This window comes from Rutidosis leptorrhynchoides, chromosome 9 (genome assembly GCF_046630445.1).
Source record: "Rutidosis leptorrhynchoides isolate AG116_Rl617_1_P2 chromosome 9, CSIRO_AGI_Rlap_v1, whole genome shotgun sequence".
Taxonomy (NCBI): domain Eukaryota; kingdom Viridiplantae; phylum Streptophyta; class Magnoliopsida; order Asterales; family Asteraceae; genus Rutidosis; species Rutidosis leptorrhynchoides.
The window spans coordinates 203,296,574-203,320,829 of record NC_092341.1 but is presented as its reverse complement, the minus strand read 5'-3'; positions in this window follow the sequence as shown (position 1 = coordinate 203,320,829).

Sequence of the window (24,256 nt, the reverse complement as noted above, 5' to 3'; positions counted from 1 at the left end):
AAACCTTTATCGATAAAATAAAGGTTATGGTTATTTTAAAAATGAATGCAGTCTTTGAAAAACGTCTCATATAGAGGTCAAAACCTCGCGACGAAATCAATTAATATGGAACGTTTATAATCAATATGAACGGGACATTTCAGTTGGTTCCGAGCGTTGGTCTTAGAGAACCAGAAAATTTGCGTTAGTGTGTCTTATCGAGTTTGTTAGGATGCATTAGTGAGTCTGGACTTCGACCGTGTTTTTCTTTAAAAATGATTCATTAACATTTTTGTTGGAAACTATATATTATTAACATGTAAATATTATGTGATATATTAATCTCTTAACATGTTTGATATTGTGTGATAGATGTCTACCTCTAGATCAAATCCCATTGACTCACCTAATAATAACGAAGAGTCGAATATATATTGGCAAGATTCACAAGTTCCCGAAGAACTGGAAGAAGAGGAAACGGAACCGGAAGAAGAGGAACCGGAAGAAGAGGAATAAGAAGAAGAGGAACTGGAAGAAGAAGAGGTTCTGGAGGGGGGAATAGTAGGAACCACAGAAAACCGGTCAAATAAAAGAAAATCCTCAACCAATGGACCAAAGTTAATAATGGTCAATGGTGTTTCCGCTAAGGAAGCAAAATATTGGGAAAATTACCAATTTTCCGATGAATCGGATCCTGATGAGGATTCCGATGATGTTATAGAAATTACCCCTACCCAATTTAATGAGGTAAAAGAAAATAATAAGGGAAAAGGCATCAAAATAGAGAAATCTGATTCCGACCCCGATGAACTTTATATGTACCGTCAACACCCGTATTTTCAATATCGTGACAATAACATGGGAACCTCTAAACCACAAGGTTTTTCTAAACCAATATGGAAAATGACGACTCGTATTAGAGGAACATCATATATCCATAGAAGATTAGGAAAAAGAACCAAGTCCGAAGAAGAAGAAACCAGTGATTCAGATTAGAGGGGTGTAAGCATGTTGTGTAATAAATGTATTGTAGTGTGCTTGTACTTTTATGTTCTATGTAAAAATTGCTTGTATTATTTGTTAATTATCTTTTACGAATCTAATCCTTGTCTATTTTACAGTATAAAAACAAAATGGACGTTAAGGGTAGACAACCGAATATTTTAGAAGACCTACCAGAGGATATGATTGAGGAAATCTTGTCTAGAGTCGGTCAGAATTCATCAGCACATTTAGTTATGGCAAAATTAACTTGTCAAATATTTGAAAGACTTTCCAGAAATGCCTTAGTTTATAAAAGGCTTTTCTTTGATAGGTGGGGTATATCACATTGGGGAGACTTTAAGTTACGCCGTATTTTCTTTAAAGCGTTAAATGCAGGGAACCCAAATGCAATTTTACGCTACGGGTTAAGAACCTATTTTGACTCAACATATCCCAACATAGGATTTCGTGAATTAGAAAGAGCTTCTAACATGCAACATAAAGAAGCATGTTATGCTTACGGGTTAGTGATGTTCGCTTCTTACCAAAATGAGAAAAAGAACATCGGATTGCAGCTTTTAAATAAAACTTTCCCACAAGTGACGGATTCGGTAGTTGGGGTGAGAAACAAGGTTTTTAGATTATTACGGGGCTGTTGGACATTATGAAACCCTCATCCTTTTGACGACATTACAACAAGCTGCCTAGCCAATGGTCATAACGGTTATTTTCCACAAGACCAAGGATGGGAAGTCGTCTTAGTAAAACCAGAATGCATGACTTGTTTCTGGACTTATGAATTACGTGTCTTTATTTCCTTTGCTAAACAACTTGCGTATTAACTAGATTTATCTTCAAAACTGTCATGTATCATAGTGTACTATATTTCATGTTATATGTAATATAGCGAAGTTGTAAGTTTGAAGAATATTTGTATGTGATATATTATTATAATCAGTTTTTCATATGGAATTGTAGTAGTTGAATTGTATATTAGCTACTAAGTATGAACTTAACGGGTAGGTAGTACCCGAATTTAAACTTATAAAACGCTAATATGAAGAAAAAGCTTTTATAAATGAGTTCATATTATGCTACGAGATACTATTGACTACTCTTAATATTCTGTATGATTAACTTGTTTCATTTGACTATTTTGAAGAAAATGGCACCGACTACTCGACACACCTTGAATATGAGCGAAGAGGAATTTCGTTCCTTTCTTGCTTCAAACATAGCCGCAGTACAGGCCGCGCTACATACCAACAATAACTCTGAATCTAGCAATACAGATAACGGCGCAAGAAATCGTGTAGGATGCTCCTATAAGGAATTCACTACTTGCAAACCTTCAGAATTTGATGGGACCGAAGGACCAATCGGATTGAAACGGTGGACCGAGAAAGTTGAATCGGTGTTTGCCATAAGTAAGTGTGCTGAAGGAGACAAAGTGAAGTACGCTATGCATACCTTCACAGGTATTGCATTAACATGGTGGAATACCTATCTAGAGCAAGTGGGACAAAATGCTGCTTACGCGCTACCGTGGTCAGCATTCAAGCACTTGATGAACGAGAAGTACCGTCCCAGAATCGAGGTCAATAAGCTCAAGTCAGAACTTAGAGGGTTACGAATACAGGGATTCGATATTACTTCGTACGAAAGATGATTCACAGAATTGTGCCTATTGTGTCCGAGAGCGTTCGAAGATGAGGAAGAGAAGATCGACGCGTTTGTGAAAGGGTTACCGGAGAGAATCCAAGAAGATATAAGTTCACACGAGCCTGCCTACATACAAAAGGCATGTAGAATGGCTCACAAACTAGTGAACCAGATTGAGGGATGAATTAAAGAACAGGCGGCCGAAGAGGCCAACGTGAAGTTAGTCAAAAGAAAGTGGGAGGAAAACGGTGATAAGAGTCACAAAAACAACAACAACTATCCCAACAATCGCAACATCAATCGCAACTACAACAAACGGCACAACAAGAACAACAACTACAACAATCATCCAAACAACAATAACAACCGTAGCAACAACAACAATCAAAAGTAGCTATGTCAAAGGTGTGAAAAGTATCACTCGGGGTTCTGCACCAAATTTTGCAACAAGTGTAAAAGAAATGGTCATAGCGTGGCGAAGGGTGAGGTCTACGGACCAGGGGTTCACAGAATGAAAGGAACAAATGGTGTCGGAACAAAGTGTCGGAGCAAGTTATGCCAATGTAGTTTGTTATAAATGTGGAAAACCGGGCCACATTATTAGAAATTGCCCGAACCAGGAGAACACGAATGGACAAGGCCGCGGAAGAGTTTTCAATATTAATGCGGCAGAGGCACAGGAAGACCTGGAGCTTGTTACGGGTACGTTTCTTATTGACAATAAATCTGCTTACGTTTTATTTGATACGGGTGCGGATAGAAGCTATATGAGTAGAGATTTTTGTGCTAAATTAAGTTGTCCATTGACGCCGTTGGATAGTAAATTTTTACTTGAATTAGCAAACGGTAAATTAATTTCAGCAGATTATATAAGCTAGAATCGAGAAATTAAACTGGGTAGCGAAATATTTAAGATTGATTTGATACCAGTAGAGTTAGGGAGTTTTGATGTAATAGTTGGCATGGACTGGCTGAAAGAGATGAAAGCAGAGATCGTATGATACAAAAATGCAATTTGCATTGTACGAGAAGAAGGAGAACCCTTAATGGTGTATGGAGAAAAGGGCAACACGAAGCTACATCTTATTAGTAATTTGAAGGCACAAAAACTAATAAGAAAAGGTTGCTATGCTGTTCTAGCACACGTCGAGAAAGTACAAACTGAAGAAAAGAGCATCAATGATGTTCCCGTCGCAAAAGAATTTCCCCATGTATTTCCGAAAGAATTACCGGGACTACCTCCACATCGATCTGTTGAATTTCAAATAGATCTTGTACCAGGAGTTGCACCAATAGCTCGTACTCCTTACAGACTCGCACCCAGTGAGATGAAAGAACTGCAAAGCCAACTGCAAGAACTATTAGAACGTGGTTTCATTCGACCAAGCACATCACCATGGGGAGCTCCTGTTTTGTTTGTCAAGAAGAAGGATGGTACATTTAGGTTGTGTATTGACTACAGAGAGTTGAATAAACTTACCATCAAAAACCGTTATCCACTGCCGAGAATTGATGACTTATTTGATCAACTACAAGGCTCGTCGGTTTATTCGAAAATTGATTTACGTTCTGGATATCATCAAATGCGAGTAAAGGAGGATGATATTCCAAAAACTACTTTTAGAACGCGTTATGGTCATTACGAGTTTATGGTTATGCCGTTTGGATTGACTAACGCACCAGCTGTGGTCATTGACCTTATGAACTGAGTGTGTGGGCCATATCTTGACAAGTTTGTCATTGTTTTAATCGATGACATACTTATTTACTCAAAGAATGATCAAGAGCACGAAGAACATTTGAGAAAAGTGCTAGAAGTATTGAGGAAAGAAAAACTATACGCTAAGTTTTCAAAGTGTGCATTTTGGTTGGAAGAAGTTCAATTCCTCGGTCACATAGTGAACAAAGAAGGTATCCAGGTGGACCCGGCAAAGATCGAAACTGTTGAAAAGTGGGAAACCCCAAAAACTCCGAAGCATATACGTCAATTTTTAGGATTGGTTGGTTACTACAGAAGATTCATCCAAGATTTCTCCAAAATAGCAAAACCCTTGACTGCATTAACGCATAAAGGGAAGAAATTTGAATGGAAGGATGAACAAGAGAAGGTGTTTCAGTTATTGAAGAAAAAGCTAACTACAACACCTATATTGTCATTGCCTGAAGGGAATGATGATTTTGTGATTTATTGAGACGCATCAAAGCAAGGTCTCGGTTGTGTATTAATGCAATGAACGAAGGTGATTGCTTATGCGTCTAGACAATTGAAGATTCACGAGCAAAATTATACAACTCACGATTTGGAATTGGGTGCTGTTGTTTTTGCATTAAAGACTTGGAGGTATTATTTATATGGGGTCAAAAGTATTATATATACCGACCACAAAAGTCTCCAACATATATTTAATCAGAAGCAACTGAATATGAGACAACGCAGGTGGATTGAACTATTGAATGATTATGATTTTGAGATTCGATATCACCCGAGGAAGGCGAATGTGGTAGCCGACACTTTGAGTAGAAAGGACAGAGAAGCTGTACGGGTAAAAGCTATGAATATAATTATTTGTACTAACCTTACTACTCAAATAAAGGAGGCGCAACAGGGGGTTGTAAAAGAAGGAAAGTTGAAGAATGAGATACCCAAAGGATTAGAGAAACATCTTAATATTCGGGAAGACGGAACCCGATATAGGGCTGATAGAATTTGGGTACCAAGGTTTGGAGATGTGAGAGAAACGGTACTTAAAGAAGCACATAAAACCCGATATTCAATACATCCCGGAGCGGGGAAGATGTATAAAGATCTCAAGAAACACTTTTGGTGGCCGGGTATGAAAGCCTATATTGCTAAATATGTAGGAGAATGTTTGACGTGCTCTAAGGTCAAAGCTGAACATCAGAAACCATCAGGTCTACTACAACAACCTGAAATCCCGGAATGGAAATGGGAAAACATTACCATGGATTTCATTACTAAATTGCCAAGGACTGCAAGTGGTTATGATACTATTTGGGTAATAGTTGATCGTCTCACCAAGTCAGCACACTTCCTGCCAATGAGAGAAGATGACAAAATGGAGAAGTTGGCGCAATTGTATTTGAAGGAGGTTGTCTCCAGACATGGAATACCCATCTCTATTATCTCTGATAGGGATGGTAGATTTGTTTCAAGGTTCTGGCAGATGTTGCAACAAGCATTGGGGACTCGTCTAGACATGAGTACTGCCTATCATCCACAAACTGATGGGCAGAGCGAAAGGACAATACAAACGCTTGAAGACATGCTACGAGCATGTGTTATTGATTTTGAAAACAGTTGGGATCGACACCTACCGTTAGCAGAATTTTCCTACAACAACAATTATCATTCTAGTATTGAGATGACGTCGTTTGAGGTACTTTATGGTAGAAAGTGCAGGTCTCCGATTTGTTGGAATGAAGTGGGGGATAGAGAGATTACAGGTCCGGATATAATACAAGAAACTACCGAGAAAATCATCCAAATTCAACAACGATTGAAAACAGCCCAGAGTCTACAAAAGAGCTACGCGGACAGTAAAAGAAAAGATATAGAGTTTGAAATTAGAGAAATGGTCATGCTTAAGGTTTCAACTTGGAAAGGCTTTGTTCGATTTGGTAAACGGGGGAAACTAAATCCAAGGTACATTGGACCATTCAAGATTATAGATCGTGTCGGACCAGTAGCTTACCAACTGGAGCTACCTCAATAACTCGCGGCTGTACATAACACTTTCCACGTCTCGAATTTGAAGAAATGTTTTGCTAAAGAAGATCTCACTATTCCGTTGGAAGAAATCCAAATCAATGAAAAACTTCAGTTCATTGAAGAACCCGTCGAAATAATGGATCGTGAGGTTAAGAGACTTAAGCAAAACAAGATACCGATTGTTAAGGTTCGATGGAATGCTCGTAGAGGACCCGAGTTCACCTTGGAGCGTGAAGATCATATGAAGAAGAAATACCCGCATCTATTTCCAGAAGATTCGTCAACACCTTCAACAGCTTAAAATTTCGGGACGAAATTTATTTAACGGGTAGGTACTGTAGTGACCCGAATTTTTCCATGTTTATATATATTAATTGAGATTGATATTTACATGACTAAATGTTTCCAACATGTTAAGCAATCAAACTTGTTAAGACTTGATTAAATGAAATAAGTTTCATATAGACAATTGATAACCCAAGTTGACCGGCGATTCACGAACGTTACAAATTTGTAAAAACTACATGTTGTGGTATATATAGACATATATATATGGTTGACATAAGATTATGATGAGTAAGTATCTCACTAAGTATATTAACAATGTGTGATATACATAAGACATGAGATTTCTAAGTTAAGAAACTCAAAATAATATATATAACGATTATCGTTATGATAACGTCTACTAAATACATATGTATCATATTAAGATATTGATACACTATATTTAACATGATAAAATGATATTTAAATATATCATTAAGTGTGTTAACAATGAACTACATATGTAAAAACAAGACTACTAACTTAAGATTTACGAAACGAGACTTATATGTAACGATTATCGTTGTAACGAAATTTTAATGTATATATCATATTAAGAGATATTAATACATCATAATATCATGTTAATATAATAATTTAACATCTCATTTGATATAATAAACATTGGGTTAACAACATTAATTGAGATCGTTAACTTAAAGGTTTCAAAACAACACTTACATGTAACGACTAACGAAGACTTAACGACTCCATTAGAATGTATATACATGTTGTGTTTTGATATGTATTCTTACACTTTTGAAAGACTTCAAGAAACATATCAATGTACTTCCACTTAACAAAAATTCTTACAATTACATCCTCGTTCAGTTTCATCAACAATTCTACTCGTATGCACCCGTATTCGTACTCGTACAATATATAGCTTTTAGATGTATGTACTATTGGTATATACACTCCAATGATCAGCTCTTAGAAGCCCATGTGAGTCACCTAATACATGTGGGAACCATCATTTGGCAACAAGCATGAAATATATCATAAAATTACAAAAATATGAATAATCATTCATGACTTATTTACATGAAAACAAAATTACATATCCTTTATATCTAATCCATATACCAACGACCAAAAATACCTACAAACACTTTCATTCTTCAATTTTCTTCATCTAATTGATCTCTCTCAAGTTCCATCTTCAAGTTCTAAGTGTTCTTCATAAATTCCATAAGTATAGTTTCATAAAAATCAAGAATACTTCCAAGTTTGCAAGTCTACTTCCAAGCTTTCTAATCCATTCCAAGTAATCATCTAAGATCAAGGAACCTTTGTTATTTACAGTAGGTTATCTTTCTAATTCAAGATAATATTCATATTCAAACTTTGATTCAATCTCTACAACTATAACAATCTTATTTCGAGTGAAAATCTTACTTGAACTGTTTTCGTGTCATGATTCTGCTGCAAGAACTTTCAAGCCATTCAAGGATCCTTTGAAGCTAGATCCATTTTTCTCATTTCCAGTAGTTTTATCCAGCAAACTTGAGGTAGTAATGATGTTCATAACATCATTCGATTCATACATATAAAGCTATCTTATTCGAAGGTTTAAACTTGTAATCACTAGAACATAGTTTAGTTAATTCTAAACTTGTTCGCAAACAAAAGTTAATCCTTCTAACTTGACTTTTAAAATCAATTAAACACATGTTCTATATCTATATGATATGCTAACTTAATGATATAAAACCTGGAAACACGATGAACACCATAAATTCGGATATACGCCATCGTAGTAAAACCGGGGGCTATTTTGGTTTGGATAATTAAAAACTATGATAAACTTTGATTTAAAAGTTGTTCTTCTGGGAAAATGATTTTTCATATGAACATGAAACTATATCCAAAAATCTTGGTTAAACTCAAAGTGAAAGTATGTTTTTCAAAATGGTTATCAAGATGTCGTTCTTTCGACGTAAATGACTACCTCTTTAGTAATTGACATGTAACTTAAATTTCCGACTATAAACCTATACTTTTCTATTTAGATTCTTAAATTAGAGTTCAATATGAAACCATAGCAATTTGATTCACTCAAAACGGATTTAAAATGAAGAAGTTATGGGTAAAACAAGATTGGACATTTTTGATCTTTTTAGCTACGGGAAATGTTTAACAAATCTATACAAATCATATCCTAGCTAACTTATATTGTATTATACATGTATTCTAATATATTATGTAATCTTGGGATACCATAGACACGTATGCAAATGTTTTGACATATCATATCGACCCATGTATATATATTATTTGGAACAACCATAGACACTCTATATGCAGTAATGTTGGAGTTAGCTATACAGGGTTGAGGTTGATTCCAAAAATATATATACTTTGAGTTGTGATCTAGCCTGAGACGTGTATACACTGGGTCGTGGATTGATTCAACATAATATATATCGATTTATTTTCTGTACATCTAACTATGGACAACTAGTTGTAGGTTACTAACGAGGACAGCTGACTTAATACACTCAAATCTTTAAAACATAATAAAAAAATGGTTGTAATTATATTTTGATCATACTTTGATATATATGTACATATTTGTATAGGTTCGTGAATCGATCCGTGGCCAAGTCTTATTTCCGAGGAAGGAAATATCTGTGAAAGTGAGTTATAGTCCCACTTTTAAAATATAATATTTTTGGGATGAGAATACATGCAGGTTTTATAAATGATTTACAAAATAGACACAAGTACGTGAAACTACATTCTATGGTTGAATTATTGAAATCGAATATGCCCCTTTTTATTAAGTCTGGTAATCTAAGAATTAGGGAACAGACACCCTAATTGACGCGAATCCTAAAGATAGATCTATTGGGCCTAACATACCCCATCCAAAGTACCAGATGCTTTAATACTTCGAAATTTATATCATATCCGAAGGGTGTCCCGGAATGATGGGGATATTCTTATATATGCATCTTGTTAATGTCGATTACCAGGTGTTCACCATATGAAAGATTTTTATCTCTATTTATGGGATGTGTATTGAAATATGAAATCTTGTGGTCTATTGTTACGATTTGATATATATAGGTTAAACCTATAACTCACCAAAATTTTTGTTGACGTTTAAAGCATGTTTATTCTCAGGTGAATACTAAGAGCTTCCGCTGTTGCATACTTAAATAAGAACAAGATTTGGAGTCCATGTTTGTATGATATTGTGTAAAAACTGCATTCAAGAAACATATGTCGATGTAATATATTTCTATTGTAAACCATTATGTAATGGTTGTGTGTAAACAGTATATTTTAGATTATCATTATTTGATAATCTACTTAATGTTTTTTAAACCTTTATCGATAAAATAAAGGTTATGGTTGTTTTAAAAATGAATGCAGTCTTTGAAAAACGTCTCATATAGAGGTCAAAACCTCGCGACGAAATCAATTAATATGGAACGTTTATAATCAATATGAATGGGACATTTCATTACCTACTAAAATTTAGGTAGTAATGATGTTCATAACATCATTCGATTCATACATATAAAACCATCTTATTCGAAGATTTAAACTTGTAATCACTAGAACATAGTTTAGTTAATTATAAAATTGTTCGCAAATAAAGTTAATCCCTCTAACTTGACTTTTAAAATCAACTAAACACATGTTCTATATCTATATGATATGCTACTTAATGATTTAAAACCTGAAAACACGATGAACACCATAAAACCGGATATACGCCGTCGTAGTGAAACCGGAGGCTGTTTTGGGTTAGAAAAATAAAAACTATCTTAATATTTGAATTGAAAGTTTGTTTTCTGGAAAAATGATATTTCATATGAACATGATAGTATATCCAAAAATCATGGTTAAATTCAAAGTGGAAGTATGTTTTTCAAAATGGTCATAAAGATGTCGTTCTTTCGACGGAAATGACTAACTCTTTAGTAAATGACTTGTAACCTGTATTTCTGACTATAAACTTATAATTTTTCTATTTTGTTTCATAAATTACAGTTCATTATGAAACCATAGTAACTTGAATCACTCAAAACGGATTTAAAACGATGAAATTATGGGTAAAACAAAATTGGAAAATTTTACTTGTTGTAGCTACGAAAATTTTACAACAAATCTACACTAATCATATCCTAGCTAACTTATATTGTATTATACATGTATTCTAACATATATTATGTAATCTTGGGATACCATAGACACGTATACAATGTTTTGACATATCATATCGACCCATATATATATATATTATTTGGAACAACCATAGACACTCTATATGCTATAATGTTCGAGTTCGCTATACAGGGTTGAGGTTGATTCCAAAAAGATATTTACTTTGAGTTATGATCTAGCCTGAGAAGTGTATACACTGGGTCGTGGAATGATTCAAGATAATATATATTGATTTATTTCTGTACATCTAACTGTGGATAACTAGTTGTAGGTTACTAACGAGGACTGCTAACTTAAGAAACTTAAATCATAAAAACGTAATAAAAAATGTTGTGAATATATTTCAATCATACTTTGATATATATGTACACATTTGTTAAAGGTTCGTGAATCGACCAGTGGCAAAGTCTTATTTCCAACGAAGGAAAAAATCTGTGAAAGTGAGTTATAGTCCCATTTTTACTATCTAATATTTTGGGATGAGAATACATACAGTTTTATAAATGTTTTACAAAATAGACACAAGTACTTGAAACTATATTCTATGTTGGATTATGAATACCGAATATCGCCCTTTTTAGCTTGGTAACCTAATAATTAGGGAACAGTACCCCTAATTGACGCGAATCCTAAAGGTATATCTATGGGCCAAACAAACCCCATCCGAGGTACGGATGCTTTAGTACTTCGATTTTTTTACAGACGAGAGGATTCTGTTATACAGACGAGAGGATTCTGTTTTAGGGATATTCTATTTGCATCTGGTTAATGTCGGTTACCAGGTGTTCATCATATGAATGATTTTACCTTAATGCAGACGAGAGGATTCTGCTTGAGGATTATGTTTATAAAATGAAATCTTGTGGTCTATTATTATTACAATTTGGTATATATAGATTAAACCTATAACCTACCAACATTTTATTGACGTTTTAAGCATGTTTATTCTCCGGTAATTATTAAGAGCTTCCGCTGTTGCATGCTAAATTAAGGACAAGACTTGAAGTCAGCATGCTTGTATAATATTGTTTAAAAACTGCATTCGAAGACTTAAGTTATTGTGTAATATTATTGTAAATCATTATGTAATGGTCGAGTGAAAATGCTATATTTTAGATTATCATTATTTGATAATCTTCGTAATGTTTTAAACCTTTATCGATAAAATAAAGGTTATGGTTTGTTTTGAAAATGCTATGGTTTGTTTTAAAAACGTCTCATATAGAGGTCCAAACCTCGCAACGAAACCAATTAATATGAAACGTTTATAATTGATATGAACGGGACATTTCAGATAGCCGGATCGTAAGTCAATCTTAGAAAAATACATTGCACAATGGATAACGATTCTTGATCGTCACTTTGTTCAACTCCCGATAATCGATGCATATCCGCATACTACCATCTTTCTTTTTCACAAACAAAACCGGATCACCCCATGGCGAGGAACTCGGTCGAATAAAACCCTTTTTAAGCAACTCTTGGGTTTGATTTAACAACTCTTGCATTTTCTTCGGTGCTAAACGATAAGGAGTTTTTGCAATGGGAGTAGCTCCCGGAACCAACTCAATGCGAAATTCAACTTATCTTTCCGCCGGAACACCCGGTAACTCATCCGGAAAAACGTCTTCAAATTCATTTACCATCGGAATTTCACGAATGGATGGTGGCTCATCACGAGTATCAACTACAAGATAAACCATACCACCACTCTTAAGAAAACGTCGTGCCCGTGCATAAGTGCATAATGGTACGAGTCTTCTTCGTTTATCTCCATGAATAATCAACTCTCCCCCACTTGGGGTCTTGACATGAATGAACTTATCATGGCATGCAATATCGGCTCTATAATGATCGAACCAATCCATACCCACAACAATATCAAACTCACCCAAAGTTATCAGAATGAGATAAATTTTAAACGTTTCGGTACCAAACACAACATTACAACCTTTACACACATCAACCCCTAGCACCGTCTTACCATCCACTATTTCAACTTCTACAGGATGACTTAACTTAGCTAGTGGTTTGTTAAGCTTAGGCACAAATCGAGGCAACACAAAAGACAAATTAGCACCGCTATCAAATAATATCCTTGCCGGATTAGAGTTAACCATGAAAGTACCTGAGACAACTTCATTGGATTGCTTGGCCGCATCATTGGTCATCAAATTGTTTCGCCCCTTAGCCGTGCCCGCCTCCTTCTCCAACCTCTTAACATTATCATTATTCAAATCGGGACACTCCGGCCTTCGGTGCCCTTCTTTACCACAATTTTAACAAGTAAGTTTGGTTGTAGTAGATGGTTTGGTGCAATCACGGGCCATATGCCCCTTTCGTCCACAATTGTGACAAGAATAAGGAAAATCTCCAGAAGCACCTTTCTTCACACTACCAACACTCTCGGAGCCCTTCTTGTTCTTCTTGTTTGAAAAGTTCGAATGACTAGTAGCTTCAAACCTCCTTTTGCCAAAAGTAAAGCCACTCTTTCTCAACACAAGCGCCTCAAAACCTTTGGCCATATTGAACAACTCATCAAAACTCTTCACCACATTTACACTAATCTTCTCTTGATAACTATCGTTCAAGATTCGATAGAAGTCTTCCTTCAACATTTTATCATTCCCGACATACTCCGGGCAAAATTGGGTCTTGGACAAGAAAATGGATTTGAGAGTGTTCAAATCCATCGACCCTTGCCTCAAGGAATGTAATTCATCCTTAAGCCTTGTAAGATCGGCCGAAGTTCGGTACTCTTGGAAAAACTCCGCCTTGAACTCGTCCCAAGTAAAATCCATACATTGTTCTTCACCATAAAGTTAGATTTTCGCGTCCTACCACAACTTGGCATCGCCCCTCAACATGCTACAACCATACCTCATCTTTTTATCAAGAGGGCATTCACAAGTACGAAAAGCCCCTCCATGTTGGAGATCCACCGGGCACTCTTAAGTGGGTCCCGTTCGCCCTCAAAAGTAGGAGGTTGAGCATCTTTGAAATTTTTATAGAAAAAGTCTCGTCTTCCAACATTGTCCTCTTGAAGAACAACTTTAATTTGCTCCTTTACTACGTTGATTAATTGCTCGTCAATCGTATCTAGAAACATCTTCTTAACATCTTCTAGGAAAGACGCATGATGACTTTTCAAAATGGCCTCAACCTTGGCCGTGAACTCGGGGTCCTCACTCGTGCCCCCATTATCGGTGTCGTGTCCGTTTCTCATCTTCATTCTATAAAACAGAAGAGGTTAAACATCGAAAAGAAAAGACATGACATATATATATACACACATATATACCTCAACACCTCATCTTGCTCAACAATTATCGTACATCGCTTGTTTGACACGAATTGCACATGTAATAATGGTAGCTAGTCATTATTACGCGAGCACTTCGCATTAACTCACTAGTACAATGTCTATCTCACTTGATGATTACAAATACAACACAAAACACTTAGCGCAAGGTTAGATCACATAAACCTAAGCACTAATGATACCCGATCCAACCGAAGTCCTACAAGTCCCGCATAAAGTGCACACATAATAAAGTCTAAGTCTAGACACCTATCTCAAGTCGCCTAAATCCCTTAGACCATGCTCTGATACCACTTGAAACAACCCAACCCGTATTAAATACGAGTAATTTTTTTTTAAAAAAATAAAAACCATTAGCACCCAATTAAACGGTTACATACATCCCATTTAACAATATCACAAGTTGAATGTTTACAAAAGGCACGAAAGCCATTAATAAAATGTAATTCAAGTTCGACCCGCTTAAAATGATAGTTTTAATCCAAACTACGCCCGAGCATGGTTTGGGGCTAAACTACCCAAAACGCTAGGTCGGCTTCAAAAGCTTCAACACAAATCCAACATGGGGAACTAGTATCCAACAACCCCCTTTCCCTTCTCCGCACCTGCATCTAAAAAGATAAACAGCGAGAGGGGTAAGCTAACGCTTAGTGAGTGCAATACGTATACACATGCATATATAACCTACTTACTTGCAATCGCAAATACAATACCGTATACAAGCTAGCAATTCGACAACCATGCAAATGTCATGCATAAACTACTATCCGCGATTCATAATAAGCTAGCAATAACAATAGCATAAGGTTCACAATTTAATATGCTAAATACAAATTCACACAACCATGGTTAACCAATCGAACAAGGGAACGGTACTTGAAAGACCGTCGGAGTTCATAATATCCATTAGTGTACATTACTCCGCGTATTCACTAATCCCCCGGGTGATGTCTTGAACACCGCAACTAACTCACCCCCATGACAATGTGGTGTCTTGAACACCGCGACAATTCCACATGTCAATCAAACCAATGAGTGGTGTCTTGAACACCGCGACAATTCCACTCGTTACATAGAATGTGGTGCCTTAAACACCGCGACAATTCCACATTCCACGCTACACATATAAATACATTATATACATACACGCATAATTATTCCACTCACCTTAACACCAAGATGATGATTATGCACTTCTGAAACTTCAAAGCAATGTACCTAATACATTAAGTACACATTCAATACACAACTTGTGGAACCAACCACAATACTTACACTTGAGCATTTAATGACCCAATTGCATTAAATAACTCAACGACACCAAAACCGCCCTTAAATGGCCAAGACTCATCTTTAATCATTAAAGCTAGTGATTTAAAGTCTACTAACTCTAACTAACACAAACTTAGGGTATTTTATACCCATTTCGCCCAATTAGGTTAACATTACCCATTTGACCCATTTTAACACTTAGACTTACAAATTTGGTCAAACTTAGCCCATTTACAATCTTTCTACATTTAACAAGTGTATTAGTGCCTAACGACACAATTTAACATTTACAACCTCAATCCATATGACCAAAACCCTAGACTAACACCTTTTGGGTTTTCTTGCATCATATTAACCCAAATCCACCCATTAAGTCCCCAAATGGGTCTTACAAGACTCAAATGGCCAAACCCTAGCCATAAATTAACTAAAACTCAAAACACGGAGTTAAGACTTACCAACACTATCCACTCGTAGCTAAGAACAAGGAGAATAACTTTACTTCTTGCTCCACGAATCAATCACCTTCAAGTCTTAATTTAGATCTAAGTGGGTTTTGTATTTTGAGAGGAAAATAGAGAAGAAAAGAGAAAATAAATGAATTAAATGAGATAAGTGGCTGAGACTTAAAGTCTCAATCAGATCTACACGTGAAAAGACAAAAATACCCTTGATTCACTCTTTTTAAAAGCTAAACCCGGAACCAGTTCACCCAGTGGGTCGCGGCGCGACCCTATATGTCGCGGCGCGGCAATGCACATAAAATTCGAGCTGCTTGTTTCCCCTACTGACTTTGATTTATGTTGTTTGTCGCGGCGCGCTCAAGAGCCTCGCGGCGCGGCAATGGCCTGTAAGTGACCCAATTCGACAACTTAGCTTAACAATTGATTTACACGACTAGTATACCTCGTTCCCGCTATACATATTCGTCCAAACTTCATCTATAAGCCTCACATGGCCTAACGCCTTCAAAACTCATGCATATACTTATACATGCATGCATTCCAATATATATATATATATATATATATATATATATATATATATATATATATATATATATATATATATATATATATATATATACACATTACACATCAATTAACACTTATTTCATTTCATCACATAACGAACGAGTTATAAGTGTACTAACAATTAAATATGTACATTTAGACATGTACGGGAAAATGGGATGTTACAGTTCATAAACAGTGTCCTTGATTACCTTTGATTCTTCAACCCACGACCCATTAATATTTAACCCCCGAATGTTACACTTATTGTACCTACGCCTCATTGATGAATGAAAATATTTTGAGTTCTCATCACCCTCCAAAATTCACCGGATACGTGCTTTTTGTTTCAACATGCTTGACCTCAAATTTTCTTTTTCGATCCACCATCTACGAGCCTCTAACCAACAAACTCTATCATGTTCACTTAAACTTCCCGATTCCGCAACTTGTTCAAGCATACTAGCGTAATTTTTTAAATCATTTATTTCATTGTCAAGATTTCCAAACTCACGTTTACTCCACTTTCTCAAATCATTTTTTACATTCTTGAGTCTATCTTTAAATACACAATCCTTTCCCGAACCACCAACCATTTTCACCCAAGCCTCATTTACAACTCGTGAAGCATTCTCGTTAAAAAACCATTCATCAAACACCCTAAATGGCTTGGAACAGAAGTCAATGACCTTGTCTCAAAGAACAAGCGGAAAATGATCCGATTCCCGTCTTTCTAATGCCATAACCGAGAGGTCTCCCAAAGTTTAATAAAATTGTCATGTACAAGGAAACAGTCAAGTTTACTAAACTTAATACCATCATCACTAATACAAGTGAATTTTTTACCATTGAGTGGAATCTAGATCAAATTGTTTCTTGCAAAGAATTCATTATAACAAAAGGCACGAGCTTGATTGAAAGCACAATTTAAACGATCCGATTGATCTCTCACCTCATTAAAGTCCCCACAAACCACCCAAGCCGAATCTAACTTATGAATTATATCATCAAGAGCACCTTACATCTCCTTTTTCCTTGAGTCTGTATGCAGCCCATAGACATTAACAAAAACTGTATCATGTTCGGAGCCACATGTAATACCCCGTCAGAATCCACTAACGGAGTATTAACTCCTGGTCCTACAGTTTAGCGGTCACGCCCTCTATATGAGACGTTTCCGAAAAGTATTCGCATTAATCATTAAAACAAAGTCATTTATTAAAGAAAATGTAACTGGAAACATTTGACGTCAATGACTAATGTAAATGAACCCAAACATCTTAAAAGAAAACTGTTTAAATGCGAATATTTATTCTTGAAATGAACATGATAAACATGCTGGACGCCGTCCAGTTCTAGCAGCATACAACATATAACTTTAATAAAGCGGAAGCACTAGCTCTATGTACCTGAGATGAAACATGCAAAACGTCAACGAAAAACGTTGAGTGAATCTACAGGTTTAGTAAATCATTTCTTAAGTTAGGCCACAAGATTTTTCTTAGAAAACATCATAGGAAAAGTATACATTATCATGAGCACTTGATTATAAAGCTTTAACCATTGCGTGAGTCGAGCACACGTCTTAGTTTACCCTATCCTGGCGATACACTGATCAAGTGTACGAGTAACAACTACATAAGCACCTGTTTATGTTGCGGTGAGGTTTGTCAAACATAACGGTACCGTCCCTATAAGTTGAGCTTACAAAGTAACTAATATAATCAAGCTAAGGGATGTTTGAGCTAAACTCATATGTATATTCTTAGTAAGTTACTGGTGCCAAACACGTAAAACATTTGTAAAAAGCATGCATCTCATCCCTGTAAAAACATAGTAAGGACTGTAGACTCACCTTAGCAAAAGCACTCGTAAAGATCTTAGCAAATCGTACTGTTGTCGAAACTCTCGACTGAACAACGCAACCTAATCAAGTAAATCATCTTAAGTAAACACTAATAGGTCAAACTTCGTCAACCCATAGTGTACGCAAAGTCCTAGTGCTCAAACTGACTCAACGAACAAGTAAAAGTCAACTAATCCAAGCAAGTCAACAAAAGTCAACCAAAGTCAAACCAAAAGTCAACTCGGTCAAAGGGGTCAACTAAAGTCAAACATCTCAGTAGGTCATGCAAACATGGTCAACAAGTCAAACCTAGGTTAAGTATCACTTTACAAGTCATAGTTAAGCATATTGAACTTTTGCACCTTAAAGCATGCCTTAGAAATTCGTACGTCATAGAAATATCCAACTATAGCTCATAGCACATAAATCATTAAATCATGAACAACTCCAGATCATAACTACACTTAAAATCAATTCCAAAAAATCTAGCCAAAGTCTCAGACGATAATTAAAAGTCCAATATCAGAAAGTGTCAAGTCTGAGTTCATTACAGAAATTTTTGCTCGCGCGTCAGTTTTTAAACATTTTTCTTAAAATATAGAAAATAGATTTTCATGAACGGACAATTGGGTCATCTCAGAACATCTCAAAGTTTTAGTAATAAACTAATCAGCAGCATTACTTTAGCCAAGTTGTACAGTTTCGCAAAACATTACAGAGTCATCAGTTTTTGATCATCAACCGGACACATCACAAAGACGAGCATATATCTCATGGAAATTCACGTTCTCGCAAGTTCGCATACAAATGAAACATGTCAAGTGAAAGGACCCATCCTAATCCATCTGGACGAAGTCACCAACATCTGGTTCCATTGCGATGATCGACTCCAAATAATGTCTTTAAAATGAGGAAATGCACAGCGGAATGTTTCTTTCATACCTGAGAATAAACATGCTTTCAAGTGTCAACCAAAAGGTTGGTGAGTTCATAAGTTTATTATAAAACAATAAAATTCATCATTTTAATAGACCACAAGATTTCATATTTCCAATTCTCATAAACATACGTCCCATGCATAGAGACAAAAATATCATTCATATGGATTGAACACCTGGTAACCTACATTCACAAGATGCATATTAGAATATCCCTATCATTGCGGGATCCTCCTTCGGACATGATATAAATTTCGAAGTACTAAACCATCCGGTACTTTGGATGGGGCTTGTTGGGCCCGATAGATCTATCTTTAGAGTTCGCGTCAATTAGGGTGTCTGTTCCCTAATTCTTAGATTACCAGACTTAATAAAAAAAAGGGCATATTCGATTCAATAATCTAACCATAGAATGTAGTTTCGATTACTTGTGTCTATTTCGTAAAACAGTTATAAAAGCAGCGCATGTATTCTCAGTTCACAATGTATTTCAAAAGCATTTAATAAAGCAGTTATAAAAACAGCGCATGTATTCTCAGTCCCAAAAATGTAAAGAGTAAAAGGGAGCAAATGAAACTCACCATAATGTATTTTGTAGTAAAAATACATATAACAACATTGAACAACTAAACGATGCAAGGTTGGCCTCAGATTCACGAACCTATAACATTTGTATATCTATTAATAAATATAATGGAAATTACATTCATCCCTTTATTAATATATATATTATTTATATATATTTGTAGTTATATAGAATTTATACTAGATTCCATTTAAAAACTTTTACTTATATTATATCTTAAATTATATATTATACTTATTTAATTTGTGTATATATCAGATAATAGGTCATTTGTTATAAATACCCTATATTGATGTTTAGGAATATCATATCATGTATTAAAAATTTATATTAATATATTTGTAATACTAATGATATTACTACTCATTTTTATTAATGATAATATTTATATAAAATGTTAATTTTAATAAAGGATAAGGTAATATCTTTACTAATAAAGTTAAATTTTTGATAAAAGCGATGGTTTTGATAAAATGATAACTTTTGAAAATTTTAATTATAATGACACTTCTAATTAAAATGTTAATAATAATAATAATTTTTTAATGATAATAATAAGGATATTAATAATAATACTTATGATAATATCAGTAGTTTTTAATAAAAACTAAAAGTTTAATAATAATGATAATGAAAATAATATTTTGATAATAATACTTAATATTTAATAATAATAATAATAATTATAATAATAATCCTAATTATGATTATCATACATATACTAATAATAATGATAATGATAATATTCTTAATTTGATTAATGATAATGGTACTTCTAAATATTAAGGGTAATAATAACAATAACTAATAATAATAATAATAATAATAATAATGATAACAATAATAATAAAACTTTTAAAAATGATAATAATAATAATAAGTTTGATATTGGAACTACCTTTAAGGAAAAAAAAATATCAAACTGCCCAAGTAGGGAATCGAACCCTTGACCTCTTGTTACCTGACACCACCCCTTAACCACTCTTCTACCATCGCTTTTCTGTTTTAACACAAGATACATATATACATAACCCGTATATAGCTGTATTTATTTCAACTTCATAAACCCGTTCAACAGGCCATATACTCGGCCCAACATCCTATGTAATTACACGGCCTAATATCAAACAACGGCCCACATTGATAAATAACTAAGTCCAATTTGTTCTAGTGAGGATGTTATGTGTTTGTGGGGTTCAACAGAAAAAAAAGAAAACATAAACAAAAAGATAATTGTAGAACCAATCATCTTATCATGCTGTCCACTAAATCATCAACATACTACCATTATTATATTAACATCTCACCACATCTTCATCGTGATCATAGAGGCATTATCATCATCATTTCGCGTAAAAAAAATAATAGAACAGAAGGTGTGTTCGATGGATGTTGCTTGATCAAAACGGACCAGAGAACTAGAAGTGTTGGTGTTCACTTATCAGATGAAGGAAAAATGGTGTTTTGGTTTGCGTTGAACTCGACAACAAAGAGATAGAAAATCGTGCCGAGGTTTGGTTTACGTAGAATTGAGAGAGAGAAAGAAAAGAGGTGTGTTTCGGCCCACCATCATGAATCACGAAAAGGAATGCCAACAATTACTAGTGGTGACATTACTTTTACTTTTGGAAAGGAATTTGAATTAGAAAAGTTGTAGAAATACTGTTATGGGTGGGTTTGGTACCGTAAACAAACAAGAAAACAGAGAAGTAGTAGTAGTTTATGAAAACAACTATAATTAAGTAACAACGAGAACCGTTTACAGGTTTTTGGTGGGTTTCGAACAAGAAAGAAGTGAACAGCATTAGCGTGAAACCATAAACAATAATAGAAAGAAAAGTCGAGTTTGAAGTGGGTTCGGTGTTGCAGGTGTATTTGGGTTTTGTCTAATAAAGATGATGATGGTTGGTGTTGGTCTGAAACAGACACAATCGAAAATAGCAATAGCAGTAGTGTGAAGTGGTGTCGTTTACAGCGACCTTTAGTGCAGCATATAAAGATGATGATGAGGTGGGTTTTTGCAGTTGTTGGGTGTTCTCGGACTAACGCCGAAAATTGGTGATGAATTGGTGTATAGATTTATATCAGGATAGATATTGTTTAATTGAAAACTAATAAAGATAATAGGATCAATTTTGTCTGCCATGTAAAGTGAATTGGACAGGTACCGGATTTGGGTCAACAATTTCAATCAGAAGAATTAAATTAATAAACTGATAGATAAATCCAACTACTTCGTACGATTAATACTGCTCATTAATTGATTTTTAAGATATAAACAAAATCAATTACAGTGTTATTGCTACGTAACACAGATTCTGTTTCTAAATCAAAATCTATGATTTTATATTAATGATCTTAATGTATCAATTTATACTAAATAAATAATATTACTAATAATCTATAATTATTATTATTATTATTACTAATGATAATGATAATAATACTATTTCATAATAATACTAATACTAACTAAAATTAAAATTTTATTACTAGATGTTAACAATAACAACTATAATAATAGTAATAACAATAATAACATACAATCAAATGCATAAATTTTCATATTATACCTTTCAATAATTTTAATAGTACTGATATTAAATAATAGTGGATGTAATATTATTATAACAAATAGAATTAAGCTTTTAATTACATCTTAATAGTCAAATGCTTAATCCCGTTCTAATCCTTGATATTTTTCTAATTATCATTTCTGTCATCCTTCTTTTCAATCTTCCACCATACGAATCGGTTTACTTCTACCATTACCTCGGGGTGATACTATTCTTATTTATACCGTGTCTTTATATTGCTATTCGTATTAATATCTACGGTTTGTAATCTCCGTGTTGTTATTGAGCTTTATATATTTTCTCTTATATTTCGGTGTCTATGCTTCTATCTCCTATAATCTTTGTCATCCATAGTTAATGCTCTCTCTTATTTGCTGCAATTTATACTCTAATTTCTATTTCGGAGCTTTGTCCCTTTGTTTCTTCTTCTTGCGATTGGGCATCTCTTGTAATGGTCTAGAATTCGCATATATAAGTTTCCGAATGAACACAGTTAATGTTCTAGGAAAGAAATGGTAATAGTACAATATGACTTGTCAATTTACCAGAATTTCAAGGGAAAGATAGGACTATCAAGAAAACATGTTCTTGATATGTTTATAGATTTAGACCGAATGTAAGAGTCATGTAACATGGCACATAATGACGTTAGAGTCTGTGAATCATCACGTTTCATTAGAAACTCAGCATGACTTACTGTAATATAATCAAGTTGATCAAGTGTCATTATATTATACTAACCCATGCATCAGTTCCCAACATTACTTCAATAACATTCTTATTTTAAGCTCGAAAGTTTACAGAATATAGAAACTAACAGTTTCTATATGATGTAATACTGATAGCACGAAGAGATTAATGATTTCAGATAAGAATAGTTATAAAAATATCTCCAGAAATATGGAGGATATTTATAATGAAAGATACGATACTATCTCGGAATATGTAAGATCAGCGGATGATAGAAACTATTGTCTGCAAGGGTTTATAGTAAGGAGCAAGATATTCACTAAAGACTACAACGGATCCAGAATTATCTGGATTCTTTGAATATAGGGTATGGTCTTTGTATTTGGCCTTAGTCTCCTTCATAGTTTGCTCGATCTGTTTTTCAGTACCAAATTTTCTATCGAGCGTTCCTAACATTCCCTTCTTTATTATCAAACTTTTGGCCGTTTAGACCATATATCATTTTTCTGTTTCTTCTGCATTTAATGCTACGATATTTGAATCATCGGTTATTAATCCGAGGTGGTTTCAGGAGAATTGTATTTTTAGATGATTAAATGCTGATGGTACTATGGTGGATTATAAAAGGTTCCCGGTAACAATAAAAGAGCGCACATATATATATCAAGGTTATAATAAGGTTGTTTCGAATGAAAAGTCAAAGTTGACTTGTTGGAGCTGTGACAAAATTTGCTAATTTGGAAAGGGAATGCAAAGTTATTTTGGGTAATAATAACACTAAAGGAATTAGCACAACTACGTGTTAAACGTTTACTCAGTTTCTGAGAGTTTTTCAGATGCATAACTAAATGCATCAATCTTTTCTCCCGTAGATGAAGTGCGGTTGATTCATCTTCTCGTTTGAGGTGTTTTCAAGGATTATGAAAGGTTTGAACGCAGAATGTAATCGTGAAGATACAAATGAGGTTTAAGACGAAATCAAGTGGCAAACTTGAAGAATTGTTTAGTTTCATATGTTATAATCAATATTTTATTTCATTTTAATTGTCCAATGTTGATAGTCCACAGTTATTAGTCCACAGTTAGCATTTAAATAATTCATATATAATATTCGAATTAATTAATACTTATCGTGACCCGTATACGTCTCAG